The 15,002-nt window shown below is 41.7% G+C and overlaps 1 non-coding gene across 1 annotated transcript; it reads right to left on the minus strand.

Annotated features, from left to right (window-relative positions):
* Positions 1-751: 751 nt before the first annotated feature.
* LOC142177741 (small nucleolar RNA R71) lies at positions 752-858 on the minus strand. The gene has a single exon (XR_012706299.1). It is a non-coding gene; the product is annotated as a small nucleolar RNA R71 (small nucleolar RNA).
* Positions 859-15,002: the final 14,144 nt, after the last annotated feature.

Genomic DNA, 15,002 nt, shown 5'->3' on the forward strand with positions numbered 1-15,002 from the left:
CTTTTTACGTTTGGTGTTTTTTGACTATGCGCAGGTTACACGTTGAGGTTGGTGCATGACTCGAGCTTCTGTGAAGGAAGTGCTACCATAAGAGCCAGAAATTGCAAAACAATTGCGACAGCCGAGGAAGGAAAGAAATCTCACTGAGACATTAGAAAAGGTTGGGCAATCCTCAACCAAAGAACTTATGGCTAGAAAGGGCGAGGATAATGTAGATTTGGCTGCGAGAGAAGCAGCCCAACGAAGAGAACAAGTTGCACGGGATGCCGAGGAACCAGTTATTAGAGATGCAGAGATTATCTACGAAGAAGAGAGGGGTCAGAGAATTGCTCAAAATCAGACTTTGGCTGTAGAACAGTTCAGAAATATAGCTCCCGGGCCTGGGAGACCACTTGGAGATTATGCTAGACCGGTCTACAATCAAGGTTTATCAAATATTAGACCACCTCCAATTGCAGAAAAAAAATTTGAATTGAAGTAAGGGTTGCTTCAAACTCTTCAGAATTGTTGTGTCTTCAGAGGGAAGCGAAACGAATATCCAAACAAACATCTAATGGACTTCGAGGAGATTACGAACACCTTTCAATACAATTGTGTATCACATGATGCAATATTTTTAAGGGCATTCCCCTTCTCTCTTAAATATGATGCAAAATAGTGGATTCGAAGCTTGCCCACGGGATCAATTAGAATTTGGGAGGAGATGACCAGAATATTCCTTGATAAATATTTCTCCTCAGCTAAAATGGGCAAGTTTAGAAGAGAAATCCATAACTTCTGCCAGAAAGATGCGGAAACTATTTTTGAAGCATGGGAGAGGTTTAAGGAGATTGTTCAAATGTGTCAACATAGCGGAATTGAACTCTGGATGCAACTCCGGGACTTTTGGTATGTATTGACACTAGCCTCGCATAGAACATTCAGCAATGTAGCTAGAGGCCCATTGATGAAGAAGACTCTAGAGGAGATAGTTACAATTCTTGATGCGTTATCTAAAGATGCAAATCAGTGGCCTCTGAGAGTGCTGAAAGAAGAAAATTGACTGGTGTTCACCAGGTTGATGCTAATACATCTGTGCAAGTGCAGCCTGATGCTATGGCTAAAGAAATACTGAAGCTGACCTTCTAAGGCCCCGTAAAATTTTGTAAAGGAACTAAGGTTTCGTGGTGACGATTTAGGCTCAGAATTTTTGGGTTGAACAATGCACTGGGAGTAAAGGAAAATTTTTGCCTAGAAAAAGTCATTTCTGCGGCCCACTATGCTGTCGCAAAATCACTCTGCAGACCGCATAATGGCCGCAGAGTGAATCAGAGGAGGGGCGTCATGGAGGAAGGTCTGCGGTACATTATGCGACCGCAGAACAAGTTTGTGGGCTGTATAACTACTGTTGACCAAAGCAGGTGGCAGCAATGTTGGGCACCAAATTGTGCGTCCGATATGCAGAACGCATATCCATTCTACGGTCGCATATGCGACCGCAGATCCTGTTCCGAAGCTTCATTTTTGGGTTTCTATAACTCGATCCTACTTCGTTAAATAGACACATTTGACCCTTTTTTGAGCTAAAACCTGACATTTTTAGAGTGAGAGAGTGCCATATAAAGTGTTCCTCAACAATTTATTCTTCAATTCTTGTTCAAATCTTGGAAGATTAACAAGGAAAACCCACAAGGTCTTCATCCTAAATGTAAGGTTCTACACCCTAACCCTCAATCTCGAATTTTATCTAGAATTGGGCAATTAGTAAGATAATTTTTGGGCATGAGAGTTGTTCATCTTGTATGCATGTGTTATCAAAGGGTGTAAGAAGATTGTTGAGCTAAGAATGGTAGATAATGGGTTTGGGATGGTGGAATCCACCATAGGGGGGGATTTTGAAACATAAATTCACACCTAGTGATTGATAAAATGCTCAAATGAGCTAGAACCATGATCATCCTCCTAATTTTGGTTAAATTTGTTATATTTCTAAAATAGATTGAAGTTGCAAAGAATTCCGGAATATTTTAGAGTTTAAGAAAGCTCCATTGAGGTATGTTGTCTAAACTCTTCTCGTAGAATTGAACCTCACATTATTCCTGTAAGTTTCAAGTTGTTCACCACGAATCGATTATTTCGAATAAGCTTTGTGACAAAGATATATGTTCCGTACATGTTCCAAATATTATTGTTGTGTTGTGTTACTGTTGTGAGAATGTATTCAATGTATGGATTGTTTATCTAAGTATTACAACTTCAAGTCGTGTTTCAAATAAAAACTGTAATGCTAAATTTTGTAGAGATTGTGATTGGGATTACACCACAACCCACATACATTGGGGTGAGGCGGAAAGGCCGCTTTGTGTAGAGTTTTGGTATTGTGGAATACACCTCCACCCGCATACATTGGGGTGAGGCGGCAAGGCCGCTTTGTGTAGAGTTTTGGGATTGTGGAATACACCTCCAACCGCATACATTGGGGTGAGGCAGCAAGGCCGCTTTGTGTAAAGTGTGGGTATAGTGGAACACACCTCCACCCACATATATTGGGGTGAGGCGGCAAAGCCTCTTTCGGAAAAGGTAGTTGTAGAGAATCCCCGACTGGAAATTTATAAATGTTATTGGAAGGTCTTAACAAATCTGTTTGACTTTTATGGCTATCTAATTCCCATGATTGTTACCATGATTAATGATATTCATGTTGTATTTCCAAATTCTTGAATAAATGTTTTGGTTTTCATACTAGTACTATTCGACATGTACTAACGTCCCTTTTCCCGGGACCGCTGCATCATTAATGGATGCAGGTGGTTCCACAGCAGGTGACATTGATTGGTAATAGCGGTACATCCTCTTCCCAGCTGACTTGGTGAATCCCACTTCATTTCGGGGTCATGTATCTTTTGTTCCTTGTGTATTATGTTTGAAGTATAGCCGGGGCCTTGTTGCCGGCATTATCATAGTACTCTTCTGTATCAATTAAGGCTCCGTAGACATAGTGTGGGTTGTATATTAGTGCTGGGGAAGTCAAACTAGTTATGTTATATTTGAATTACTTATTCCACCTCAGACTATGAAAAATGTGAGTGAATATTGAGACTTCAAAATGAAGTAACTAATGATAAGAAATTGGTATTGCAGACATGATCACCTTATTGTTTGATTAACGAAAATATGTATCCTCTTTATTCATAGATGAGTTTGTGTAGAAGGAATATAATAGGCTTGCTCGGCCGGGTTCACTCGGTTGAGCGCCGGTCGCGCTCCCGAGGTCGGGGCGTGATAAACTTGGTATCAGAGCCTAAGGTTTTGAAGTGTCCTAGGATGTCTCGGAGCCGTTTCTAGTAGAGTCCTTCTTATCGGTATGTTGTCGACCACATCTATAATTTGGATGCTACTGGGCATTTAGGAATAATACCCTTCTTTCATGTTTTCGATCGTGCAATAGAGCTGATTGTAAGATTGTTCCTCCTTTAACTCGTGCTTTGCTCTAACTTTCAGTACATGGCGCCTAAGAAGAAGGCAAGAACTGGCCAAAGAGACAATGTCACCCCAGGAGTAGCAGTAAATTCTATATTTGACGATGCGGGTGAACACCCGAGGGGTGAGGATATCCCTTCAGTTACTACAATGCCTGATTCTACTACAACTAATCAAACTGCACATGTCCCTACACCTACTGAGGGTGCAACAGTCCCTCCAACTAATATTCCAGTACCACCTCCAGCTCCAGTTTCTGATTCCAGTGTTTCTGATGGGGATCTAAGGGGAGACATACAGATGTTGGCTCAGGTAGTGGCCTCCCAGGCCCAAAGATCAAATGTTGCACCCACTTCTTCCAGTCAGCCATCGAATTCTGCTAGTTCCAGTATGAACAGGTTTCTCCAGCTGGATCCTCCAATGTTCACAGGTACTGATCCTAGGGAGGACCCCCAGGACTTCATTGATGTGATGCACAAGACTAGTGAGATGGAGTGAGTTCACCGATGCCTTTATGGATCATTTCTTGCCTGCTGAGACTAAGGCGGCCCGCGCCACTGAATTTGAAAGCCTGAAGTAGAGTAGTATGAATGTGTGGGAGTACCAAATGAAGTTCGCGCGCCTGTCCAAGTATGCTATTCACATGTTGCCTACTATGGAGGCTAGAGTGTGCCGGTTTGCACAGGTCCTTAGTCCCTTGGTTATTAATTAGGCCGCTACAGCTGCCTTGAATTCCGATATGAACTCTGGTAAGATGGTGGCATTTGTTCAAGCCACAGAGACCCGTAAATTGAAAAATAGAATGGGGCATCAGAATAGCAACAAGGCCCGGTCTGCGGGCAACTTTGGTGGTTCTTCTAGTGGTGGTGGTGGTAGGTCGGCATTCAGGGGAGGGTCATCAGGACCATCTCAATCATTCGCTCAGTCTTCGATGAGTGCACAGTTATCTGGACCCAGTCAGGGCAACGGGGGACCCTACTAGTAGGGTCGGCTTGGCAGAAGATTTCAGCAGCAGCGGAGGCTCCCATGCCCTAACTGTGGGAGGATGCACTTTGGGGCCTGCTTCATGGACCTTCCTATATGCAATGGGTGTGGTGTGAGGGGTCACATTCATAGGGATTGCCGCTCGTCCCGCCGGATCATGGGCAGGGGTGCGGCACAGCCAACTAATTCTGTAGCTACTACATCCACAGCACCTCCAGCTCGAGGCACCCCATGTCATGCCCCAAAACTGAGGAGCGCGATCAGAGCTCAACTATGTGAACCCGGCTGAGCAAGCCTATTAGATTTCCTTCTACCCAAACTCGTTCATGAATAGTGAGAATATATATGTTTTTGTTAATCAACAAATAAGATGATCATATCTGCAATACCAATTTCTTACCATCAGTTACTTTATTTTAAATTCTCAATTCCAAACACATTTTTCATAATCTGAAGTGGAAATAGTAATTCAAGCACAACACACGAGTTTGACTTTCCCAGCACCATTATACAAACCACATTATGTCTACGGAGCCTCTATAGATAAAGATGAGTACAATGATAATGCCGGCAACAAGGCCCCAACTATACCTCAAACAAAATACACAAAGAACAAAAGCTACATGACCCCGGGATGAAGTGGGGCTCTCCAAGTCAACTGGGAAGAAGGTGTACTATTATCACTGATCAATATCTCCTGCTGTGGAAACACATGCATCCATTTACAGATGCAGTGCCCCCCGGTAAAAGGGGCGTTAGTGTCGTCGAATATACTAGTATAAAAACTAAATGCCAATTTAAAAATTCAGAAATACAAGATGAATATAATGAACCAGTGTGGCAATTGTATAATATAGATAACCGTTTAAACCAGAGCAAGCTTATTAAGAATTATCAATAACATTTATAGGATTTAAGATGAGATCCTCTGTAACCATCTTAACACAAAGCGGCCCCGCTGCCTCACCCAGTGTATGCAGGTGGAGGTGTAAGTACAATACCACAACTCTACTCAAGCGGCCCTGCCGCCTCACCTCGATGTATGCGGGTGGATGTATAACCACAGTACCAAGAACCTGCACAAGCGGCTATGCCGCCTCACCCCGATGTATGCAGGCGGATGTATAACCACAGTACCAAGAACCTGCACAAGCGGCTATGCTGCCTCACCCCAATGTTTGCAGGTGCAAATGCATCAACGACACCAACACCAACACAAAGCGTCTATGCCGCTTCACCCCAATGTATGCGGGTGGAAATGCATCAACGATACCAATACCAACACAAAGCGGCTATGCCGCCTCACCCCGATATATGCGGGTGAAAATGCATCAACGATACCAATACCAATACAAAGCGGCTATGCTGCCTCACCCCAATGTATGCGGGTGGAAATGCATCAACGATACCAATACCAACACAAAGAGGCTATGCCGCCTCACCCCAATGTATGCGGGTGGTAGTGCCACAACGTGGGTGGTGGTGCCACAACAATTCCAAATTATACACAAAGTGATCGTACTGCCTCACCCTAATGTATGCGGGTGGAGGTGCAGTTCCACAATACCATAATCCCTACACAAAGCGGTCATGCCGCCTCACCCCAATATTTGCGGATGGAGGTGTATCAAAATCCCAATCTCTACATAACTTGGCATAATAACTTTCACATAAATCACGACTTGAAATTATAACATGTGGATACACAATCCATAGTTTGAAACACATCTTCAATTTATAATGCAATATGATAAGAGCACTTGAAACATAAATTAAACATATATCTTTATCACAAAACTTATCGGGATACTCGGTTTGTAATCAACATCTTGGAACTTACAAGCATAATGGGAATTCCAATTCTTAAAGAAGAGTTTAGCCAACATACCTCAATTTAGCTTCCTTAAACTCTAAAACGTTCCGGAATTCTTAGCAACTTCAATCTATTTTAGAAATATAACAAATTGAACCAAAATTAGGAAGATGATTATGGTTCTAGCTCATTTGAGCATTTTATCAAACACTAGGCGTGCATTACGGTTTTCAAGGCCCTTTTATGGAAGATTCCATCATCCCACAACACAATCTTAACCATTCTTAGCTCAACCATCTTCCTACACCCTTTGATAACACATGCATGTAAAATAAACAACTTTCATGCCCAAAAAATAATCTTGCTAATTACCCATTTTCATAAAATTTCGAAATTTGTGTTTAGGGTGTATAATCTTACCTCTAGGATGAAGACCTAGTGAGCTTCCCTTCTTAATCTTCCAAAACATGAGCAAGAATTAAAGAACAATTATTGAAGAATCACCTTCTCACACTAGGGCAGTCTCTCTCACTCTAAAATGTCAGATTATAGTACAAAAATGACCCAAAGAGTGTATTTAACGAAGTAGGGTCGGGTTTTAAAAACCCAAAAATAGAGCTCCGGAACGGTTATGCGGTCGCATATGCGACTGTATAATGGATATGCGGACCGCATATCGGTCGCACAATTGCTGACAAAAATGATCAAAAATCTGTTTGCGTATGCGGTCACTATGCGGTCCGCATAACTGTTATGCGGTCGCATAATGCACCCCATAACAGTTATGCGGTCGCATAGTCGACCGCATAGCTGCTGCCAGAATGGCCCCTTTCCTGCTCACTTCTATGGCCATTATACGGCTCGCAGAGTGATTATGCGGTCGCATAATGGGCCGCATACACATGCTTTTCCGCCAAAAATTTTCCTTTACTCTCTAGTGCATTTTTCAACCCAAATATTCTGAGTCCGGCACCATGAAACATTATTTTATTTGTAAATTTTACCAGGGCTTACACTTAAGTACTTTGAAATTTTTCGGGGTGTTACACCCCAGCACCCGTAGGGCGTGGTGCAGCTAGGGGTGGTGCACAGAATTCAGGAGGACCCAACAGATTTTATGCTATGCGGAGGCATGGGGATTCAGAGGCTTCTCCAGATGTTGTTACAGGTATATTATCTGTCCAATCCCATGATGTATATGCTCTTATTGATCCCGGTTCCACTTTGTCATATGTCATTCCTTATGCTGCTATGGAATTTAGGATAGAACCGGAACAACTTCATGAGTCGTTCTCTTTATCTACTCAGGTTGGTGAGTCTATTTTAGCCACGCGGGTTTATAGGGATTCTGCTGTCATGTTGCGTGGTCGGAACACCATAGCCGATCTCATTGAATTGGGGATGGTCAATTTTGATGTGATAATAGGGATGGACTGGCTTTATTCATGTTTTGCCAAGCTTGATTGCCGAACCAGGACCGTTAGGTTTGAATTTCCAAATGAGCCAGTTATTGAGTGTAAGGGGGATGATGTGGTGCAGAAGGGTAGGTTTATTTCTTACCTTAAGGCCACGGTGATGATTAATAAGGCGCGTATCTACCATTTGGTTCGGGTAACGGACACCGACGTTGAGGTATCTACACTTGAGTCCGTGCCTGTTCTGAATGAATTTCTGGGAGTCTATCCGGATGAACTCCATAGGATTTCACCAGACAGGGAGATTGATTTTTTGATTGATGTGATACCAGACACACAACCTATATCTATTCCGCACTATAGAATGGCACTAGTAGAAATTAAGGAGCTAAAGGAACAATTGAGAGATTTGTTAGAAAAGGGTTTCATCTGGCTGAGTGTGTCGCCTTGGGGCGCATCGGTTCTTTTTGTGAGGAAGAAAGATGGGTCACTGAGAATGTGTTTTGACTATCGGCAGCTTAACAAGGTCACAATCAAGAATAAGTACCCACTGCCAAGGATAGATGACTTGTTTGACCAGTTGCAGAGTGCTAGGTATTTCTCCAAGTTTGATTTAAGATCCGGATATCACCAATTAAAGATCAGGGAGCAGGATATTCCAAAAACAACTTTCAGAACCCGGTATGTGCACTTTGAATTTTTGGTAATATATTTTGGGCTAACAAATGCCTCGGCAACTTTCATGGATCTTATGAAATGAGTTTTCAAGTCGTTCCTCGACTCTTTTGTTATAGTGTTCATTGATGATATCTTGGTATATTCATGCAATCGAGAGGACCATGTCGATTATCTCAGAGTAGTTCTGCAAACCCTATATCAGCACCAATTATATGCAAAGTTTTCAAAGCGTGACTTTTGGCTTAAATCTATCACATTCTTGGGTCATGTCGTTTCTAGTGAAGGAATTGAGGTTGATCCTCAGAAAATTACAGCTGTGAAGAATTGGCCGAGGCCTACAACTCCAACACAGATTCGCAGTTTCTTAGGATTAGCTGGGTATTACATAAAATTTGTGGAGGGGTTTTCTACCCTTGCCTCTCCGTTGACAAAATTGACACAGAAGGCAATTAAGTTCCAATAGTCAGATGCTTCTGAAAGGAGCTTCCAGGAATTGAAAGCAAGATTGACTATGGAACCGGTGTTGACCCTACCCGAGAATATATATGGATTTGTGGTATTTTGTGATGCTTCAAAAATCGGGTTTGGGTGTGTATTAATGCAACATGGCAAGGTGATAGCTTATGCTTCTAGGCAACTCAAGAATCATAAAAAGAAGTATCCTACGCATGACTTAAAACTTGCGGTGATGGTATTTGCATTGAAGATTTGGCGTCATTATTTATATGGGGTCCATGTGGATATATTCACGGACCATAAGAGCCTTCCCTATATTTTCAAGCAGAAGGAATTGAATCTGAGGCAAAGAAGATGGCTTAAGTTACTCAAGGACTAAGACATTGATATTCTATATCATCCGGGGAAGGCTAATGTTATGGCGGATGCTCTTAGCTGGAAATCTATGGGTAGTTTAGCACACTTGGAGGCATATCAAAGGCCATTGGCCAAGGAAGTTCACCGATTGTCTGGTTTGGGAGTTCGTCTTCCGGACTCTAGTGAAGGAGGGGTGATTGTGCAAAACAGGGCTGAATCATCACTTGTTGTGGAAGTCAAGGAGAAGCAATACAACGATCCATTGTTGGCACAACTGAAAGAGGGTATTCATAAACATAAGACCATGGCCTTTTCTCTTGGCATGGACGATGGTACATTAAGGTACCAAGGGAGACTATGTGTTCCAAATGTGGACGATCTCCGGGAAAGAATCATGACCGAAGCTCACACTTCTAGGTATTCCATGCATCCAGGCTCTACAAAAATGTATCATGATCTTAAGGAAGTCTATTGGTGGAATGATGTGAATAGGAATATAGCAGACTTTGTGGAGATATGTCCAAATTATCAGCAAGTAAAGGTCGAACACCAAAGGCCCGGTGGGTTGGCACAGAACATAGAAATTCCAATGTGGAGGTGGGAAATGATTAATATGGACTTTATGGTAGGACTACCTTGCACTCCTCGTAAGTTTAACTCGATTTGAATGATTGTGGATCGACTCACGAAATCAGCCCACTTTTTTCCGGTTAAGGCTACCGATATAGTGGAACAGTATGCTCAGTTGTTTATCAAAGAAATAGTCAGGTTGCATGGCACTCCAGTTTCTATCATTTCTGATCGGGTAGCACAATGCACTGCTAATTTTTGGAAAAAGTTTCAGCATGGTTTGGGTACTCAGATGAATCTCAGTACAGCCTTCCACCCGCAGACTGACGGGTAGGCAGAGCGAACTACTCAAACGCTTGAGGATATGTTGCGCGCTTGTGTTCTAGATTTCAAAGGTAGCTAGGATAATCATTTGCCACTCATAGAATTTGCCTACAACAATAGTTATCATGACAGTATTCAGATGGCACCTTTCGAGGCTTTATATGGTAGGAGATGTAGATCTCCTATTGGGTGCTTTGATATTGGGGAAGCAGAGTTGATAGGGCCAGACCTCGTGCATCAGGCTATGGAAAAAGTTAAAATCATCAAGGAGCGGTTGAAGACTGCTTAGAGTCGTCAGAAGTCCTATTCAGATGTTCGTCTTAGGGATTTGGAATTCAAAGAAGATGAATGGGTATTCTTGAAGGTTTCCCCCATGAAGGGTGTAATGCGATTTGGTAAGAAAGGGAAATTAAGTCTGAAGTATGTTGGACCGTACTGCATTATTCAGAGGATCGATGAGCTAGCGTACAAGCTTGAGCTACCACCTGAAATGCCATTAGTGCACCCGGTGTTTCATATGTCTATGTTGAAGAAAGTAGTTGGAGACCCGACAGTCATTGTTCCGGTTGAGACTATTGAGGTTAATGAGGAATTGACTTATGAAGAGATTCCAGTTTCTATTATTGATCAGCAAGTCCGAAAATTGAGAAATAAAAAAATTTCCTCCGTGAAAGTGCGAAACCAACAAGTTGAAGAGGCTACTTGGGAGGCCGAGGAAGAAATGAAGAAGAAGTATCCTTATTTGTTTGAATACACATGTATTTATAAAGTTGTGTTCTATGAAAATGCTAAGAGTTACCTTCTATGTATTATGTATCATTTGTACGGTTGATGTTAAGGGTGTTCCTTTTCTGGTAATATATTCCTTATGAGGCCATGATTGGTGTTGTTTTTATGTTATATTGTGTCATCGGGTTATGTATATGTTGTTAGGATTGATTTCTGGGATTCTCTGATAGGTGGATAGGCCCAGTTAAAGGGGAGACTATGGCGAAACTTTTGGAAATATAGGGAGTTAGCCAAAATTTTAAACTACTGGTGTGTGTGAGTTAACAGTTGAGTCACATTGAATGCTAATGACGGAATTTGACCCTCATTCGAGGATGAATGATTTTAAGTAGGGGAGACCGTAAAATTTCATAAAGGAACTAAGGTTTCATGGTGACGATTTAGGCTCGTACTTTTTGGGTTGAACAATGCACTGGGGAGTAAAGGAAAATGTTTGCCAAAAAAGTCATTTATGCGGCCCACTATGCGGTTGCAGAATCACTCTACGGACCTCATAATGGCCGCAGAGTGAATCAGAGGCGGGGCAGCTCGGAGGAAGGTCTGCGGTGCATTATGCGACCACAGAATAGGTCTGCGGGCTGCATAACTACCGCAGACCCAAGCAGGCGGCAACAGTTTTGGGCACCAAATTGTGCGACCGATATGCGGACCGCATATCCATTATGCTGTCACATATGTGACCGCATATACTATTCGGGAGCTTCATTTTTGGGTTTTTATAACCTGACCCTACTTCGTTAAATAGACGCAATAGACCATTTCTTGAGCTAAAACCTGATGTTTTTAGAGTGAGAGAGTGCCCTACAGTTGGAAAGTGTTCCTCAACAATTTATTCTACAATTCTTGCTCAAATCTTGGAAGCTTAACAAGGAAAGCCCACAAGGTCTTCATCCTAAAGGTAATATTCTACACCCTAGCCCTCAATCTCGAATTTTATCTAGAATTGGGTAATTAGTAAGATGATTTTGGGCATGGAAGTTGTTCATCTTGCATTCCCGTGTTATCAAAGGGTGTAAGAAGATTGTTGAGATAAGAATGGTAGATAATGGGTTTTGGATGGTGGAATCCACCATAGGGGAACCTTGAAACCTTAATGCACACCTAGTGATTGATAAAATGCTCAAATGAGCTAGAACCATGATCATCCTCCTAATTTTGGTTAAATTTGTTATATCTCTAATATATATTGAAGTTTCTAAGAATTTCGGAATATTTTAGAGTTTAAGGAAGCTCCATTGAGGTATGTTGGCTAAACCCTTCTCTTAGAATTGAACCTCACATTATTCTTGTAAGTTTCAAGTTGTTCACCACGAATCGATTATTTTGAATAAGCTTTGTGACAAGAGATATATGTTCCGTACTTGTTCCAAATGTTATTGTTGTGTTATGTTACTATTGTGAGAACGTATTCAAATTATGGATTGTTTATCTAAGTATTACAACTTCAAGTCGTGTTTCAAATGAAAACTAAGATGCTAAATTTTGTAGAGAGTGTGATTGGGATTACACCACCACCTGCATACATTGAAGTGAGGTGGCAAGGCCGCTTAGTGTAGATTTTTGGTATTGTGAAATACACCTCCACCCGCATACAATGGGGTGAGGCGGCAAGGCCGCTTTGTGTAGAGTTTTGGGATTGTGGAATACACCTCCACCTGCATACATTGGGGTGAGGCGGCAAGGCCGCTTTGTGTAAAGTTTGGGTATAGTGGAATACACCCCCACCCTCATATATTGGGGTGAGGCGGCAAAGCCGCTCTATGAAAAGGTAGTTGTAGAGAATCCCCGACTGGAAATTTATAAATGTTATTGGAAGGTCTTAACAAATCTGTTTCACTTTTTTGTCTATCTAAGCCCTATGATTGTTACCATGATTCATCATATTCATGTTGTATTTCCAAATTCTTGAATAAATGTTTTGGTTTTCATACTAGTACTATTCGATGCAGGTGGTTCCACAGCAGGAGACATTGATTGGTGATAGCGGTACATCCTCTTCCCAGCTGACTTGGTGAGTCTCACTTCATTTCGGGGTCATGTATCTTTTGTTCCTTGTGTATTGTGTTTGAGGTATAGCCGGGGCTTTGTTGCCGATATTATCATGGTACTCTTCTGTATCAGTATAGGCTCCTTAGACATAGTGTGGGTTATATATTGATACTGGGGAAGTCAAACTAGTTATGTTGTATTTGAATTACTTATTCCACCTCACACTATGAAAAGTGTGTGTGAAATTTGAGACTTCAAAATGAAGTAACTAATTGTAAGAAATTGGTATTGCAGACATGATAACCTTATTGCTTGATTAACGAAAATATGTGTCGTCTTTATTCATGGATGAGTTTGGGTAGAAGGAAATCTAATAGGCTTGCTTGGCCGGGTTCACTCGGTTGAGCGCCGGTCATGCTCCTCGAGGTCGGGGCGTGACAGACCTTAGCCTCGATACAAAATGTGCCTAACGCAGCTTGTGATATATGTGGAAGAGGACACCCTACTCATGAGTTTCAAGCCTCAAATAAGGATGTGAATGTTATGGGGAATTATAATTTTAATGCAATGGAAGCACCCCGATATTTCATGGAGTTCATCTGGGGGTGCTGCAAATTCGTGGCAACAAAACAACCCCAGATTCTAGGGACAAAGACCTCCTGGTTTTATGAATCAGCCGAGGCAGTAGTTTCATACTCAACAACCTAATCAGCCTGGTCTAGAAGATCTTATAAAGGGCTTTATTGTTAAAACTGATGAAATATTTGAAATACAAAGGGAAGCAATTTGAAATTTAGAGAGGCAAGTGTGACAGATTGCAACAATCTTTTGTGAGAGGGTCCCAGGTACTCTCCCCGCTGATACAGAAAATAATCCCAAAGAAACGGTGAATGATGTGACCTTGAGAAGTGGGCAAGTGTTGAAGGATCCCACCTCAATCCAGAATGATGTGATACTTGCAAAAGAAAGAGGGGAGCAACTGAAAAGTGACGATGACAAGAATAAGAAAGGCCGATGAAAACTGAGAAAAAGAAGAAGGAAGAAAAATCAAAAAGGGAGGAAGTTGAGGAGAACCAGTATATGCCTATTTTACCCTTCCCTCAAAACCAAAGTAGAGAAAAGCTGGATAAGCAGTTTGGGAGATTTCTAGATGTGCTGAAGCAGGTTCATGTAAATTTGCCATTCACAAAAGTGCTCTCACAAATACTGCTTATGCCAAATTCTAGAAGGATATCCTTACAAAGAAGAGGAAAATAGAGGAGACCTCGGTGGTGAAGCTCACAGAGCATTATAGCGTGATATTGCAAAACAAACTCCCATAAATGTGTGAAAATCCAGGGAGTTTTACTATACCTTGCTCATTAGGAACTATGAAGTTTGATAAGACTTTATGTAATTCTAGTGCCTCAATTAACTTAATGCCTATATCTGTTTATAGGAAATTGGACAAGGAGATTGGAGAGATAAGGTCGGTGCCAATATCTTTGCAGCTGGTAGACCAAACTACTATAACACTCGAGGGGATAGTGGAAGATGTGTTAGTTCAGGTGGATAAGTTCGTATTTCATGTAGACTTTTTAGGTGTGAATATGGAGGAGAACAAGGAGGGCCCCTCATCCTAGAAAGACCATTCTTGGCGACGGGAAGAGCTATATTGGATATACACGAGAGAAAACTAGTGCTTAGAGTGGGTGAGGATACTGTGACTTTCAAGATGGATGTAGAAAAGGGGGTGCAAAAAGAAAAATTAGCTGGTAGTGTTGAGTGGAAAGTGAAGGGCTTGAAAGAGAAGGCTGCACTGAGCGAGAAAGCTAAGTATGGCATGTACTCCAAAAAGGCTGAGAAGAAGCTATCGGTATGGATGTGTGTATCGGTTCGGGTGCGAGAAATGGAGCCCGACTTCAACTCAGACCCCAAATAGACATTCAGGGAAGTTTCCTTTACCTTATACTTTTTAATTGTGTGTCATGGGTACATGCCACAACTTAAAGTATGGGTGGGGGATAATTATATGTTGTATGTGTGTATATTAGTTTTCCTTTTGTTAGTTGTAGTACCTAGAAATAGAAAATAATTGGAAAAAATTTTAAACCTTGAAAACACAAAAAATGAATTTATTTTAAAACTTTCGATTTTTCCCAATGATGGATATCATTCGACAGGTTTCT

The sequence above is a fragment of the Nicotiana tabacum genome, chromosome 23 (genome assembly GCF_000715075.1).
Source record: "Nicotiana tabacum cultivar K326 chromosome 23, ASM71507v2, whole genome shotgun sequence".
Classification (NCBI taxonomy): Eukaryota; Viridiplantae; Streptophyta; class Magnoliopsida; order Solanales; family Solanaceae; genus Nicotiana; species Nicotiana tabacum.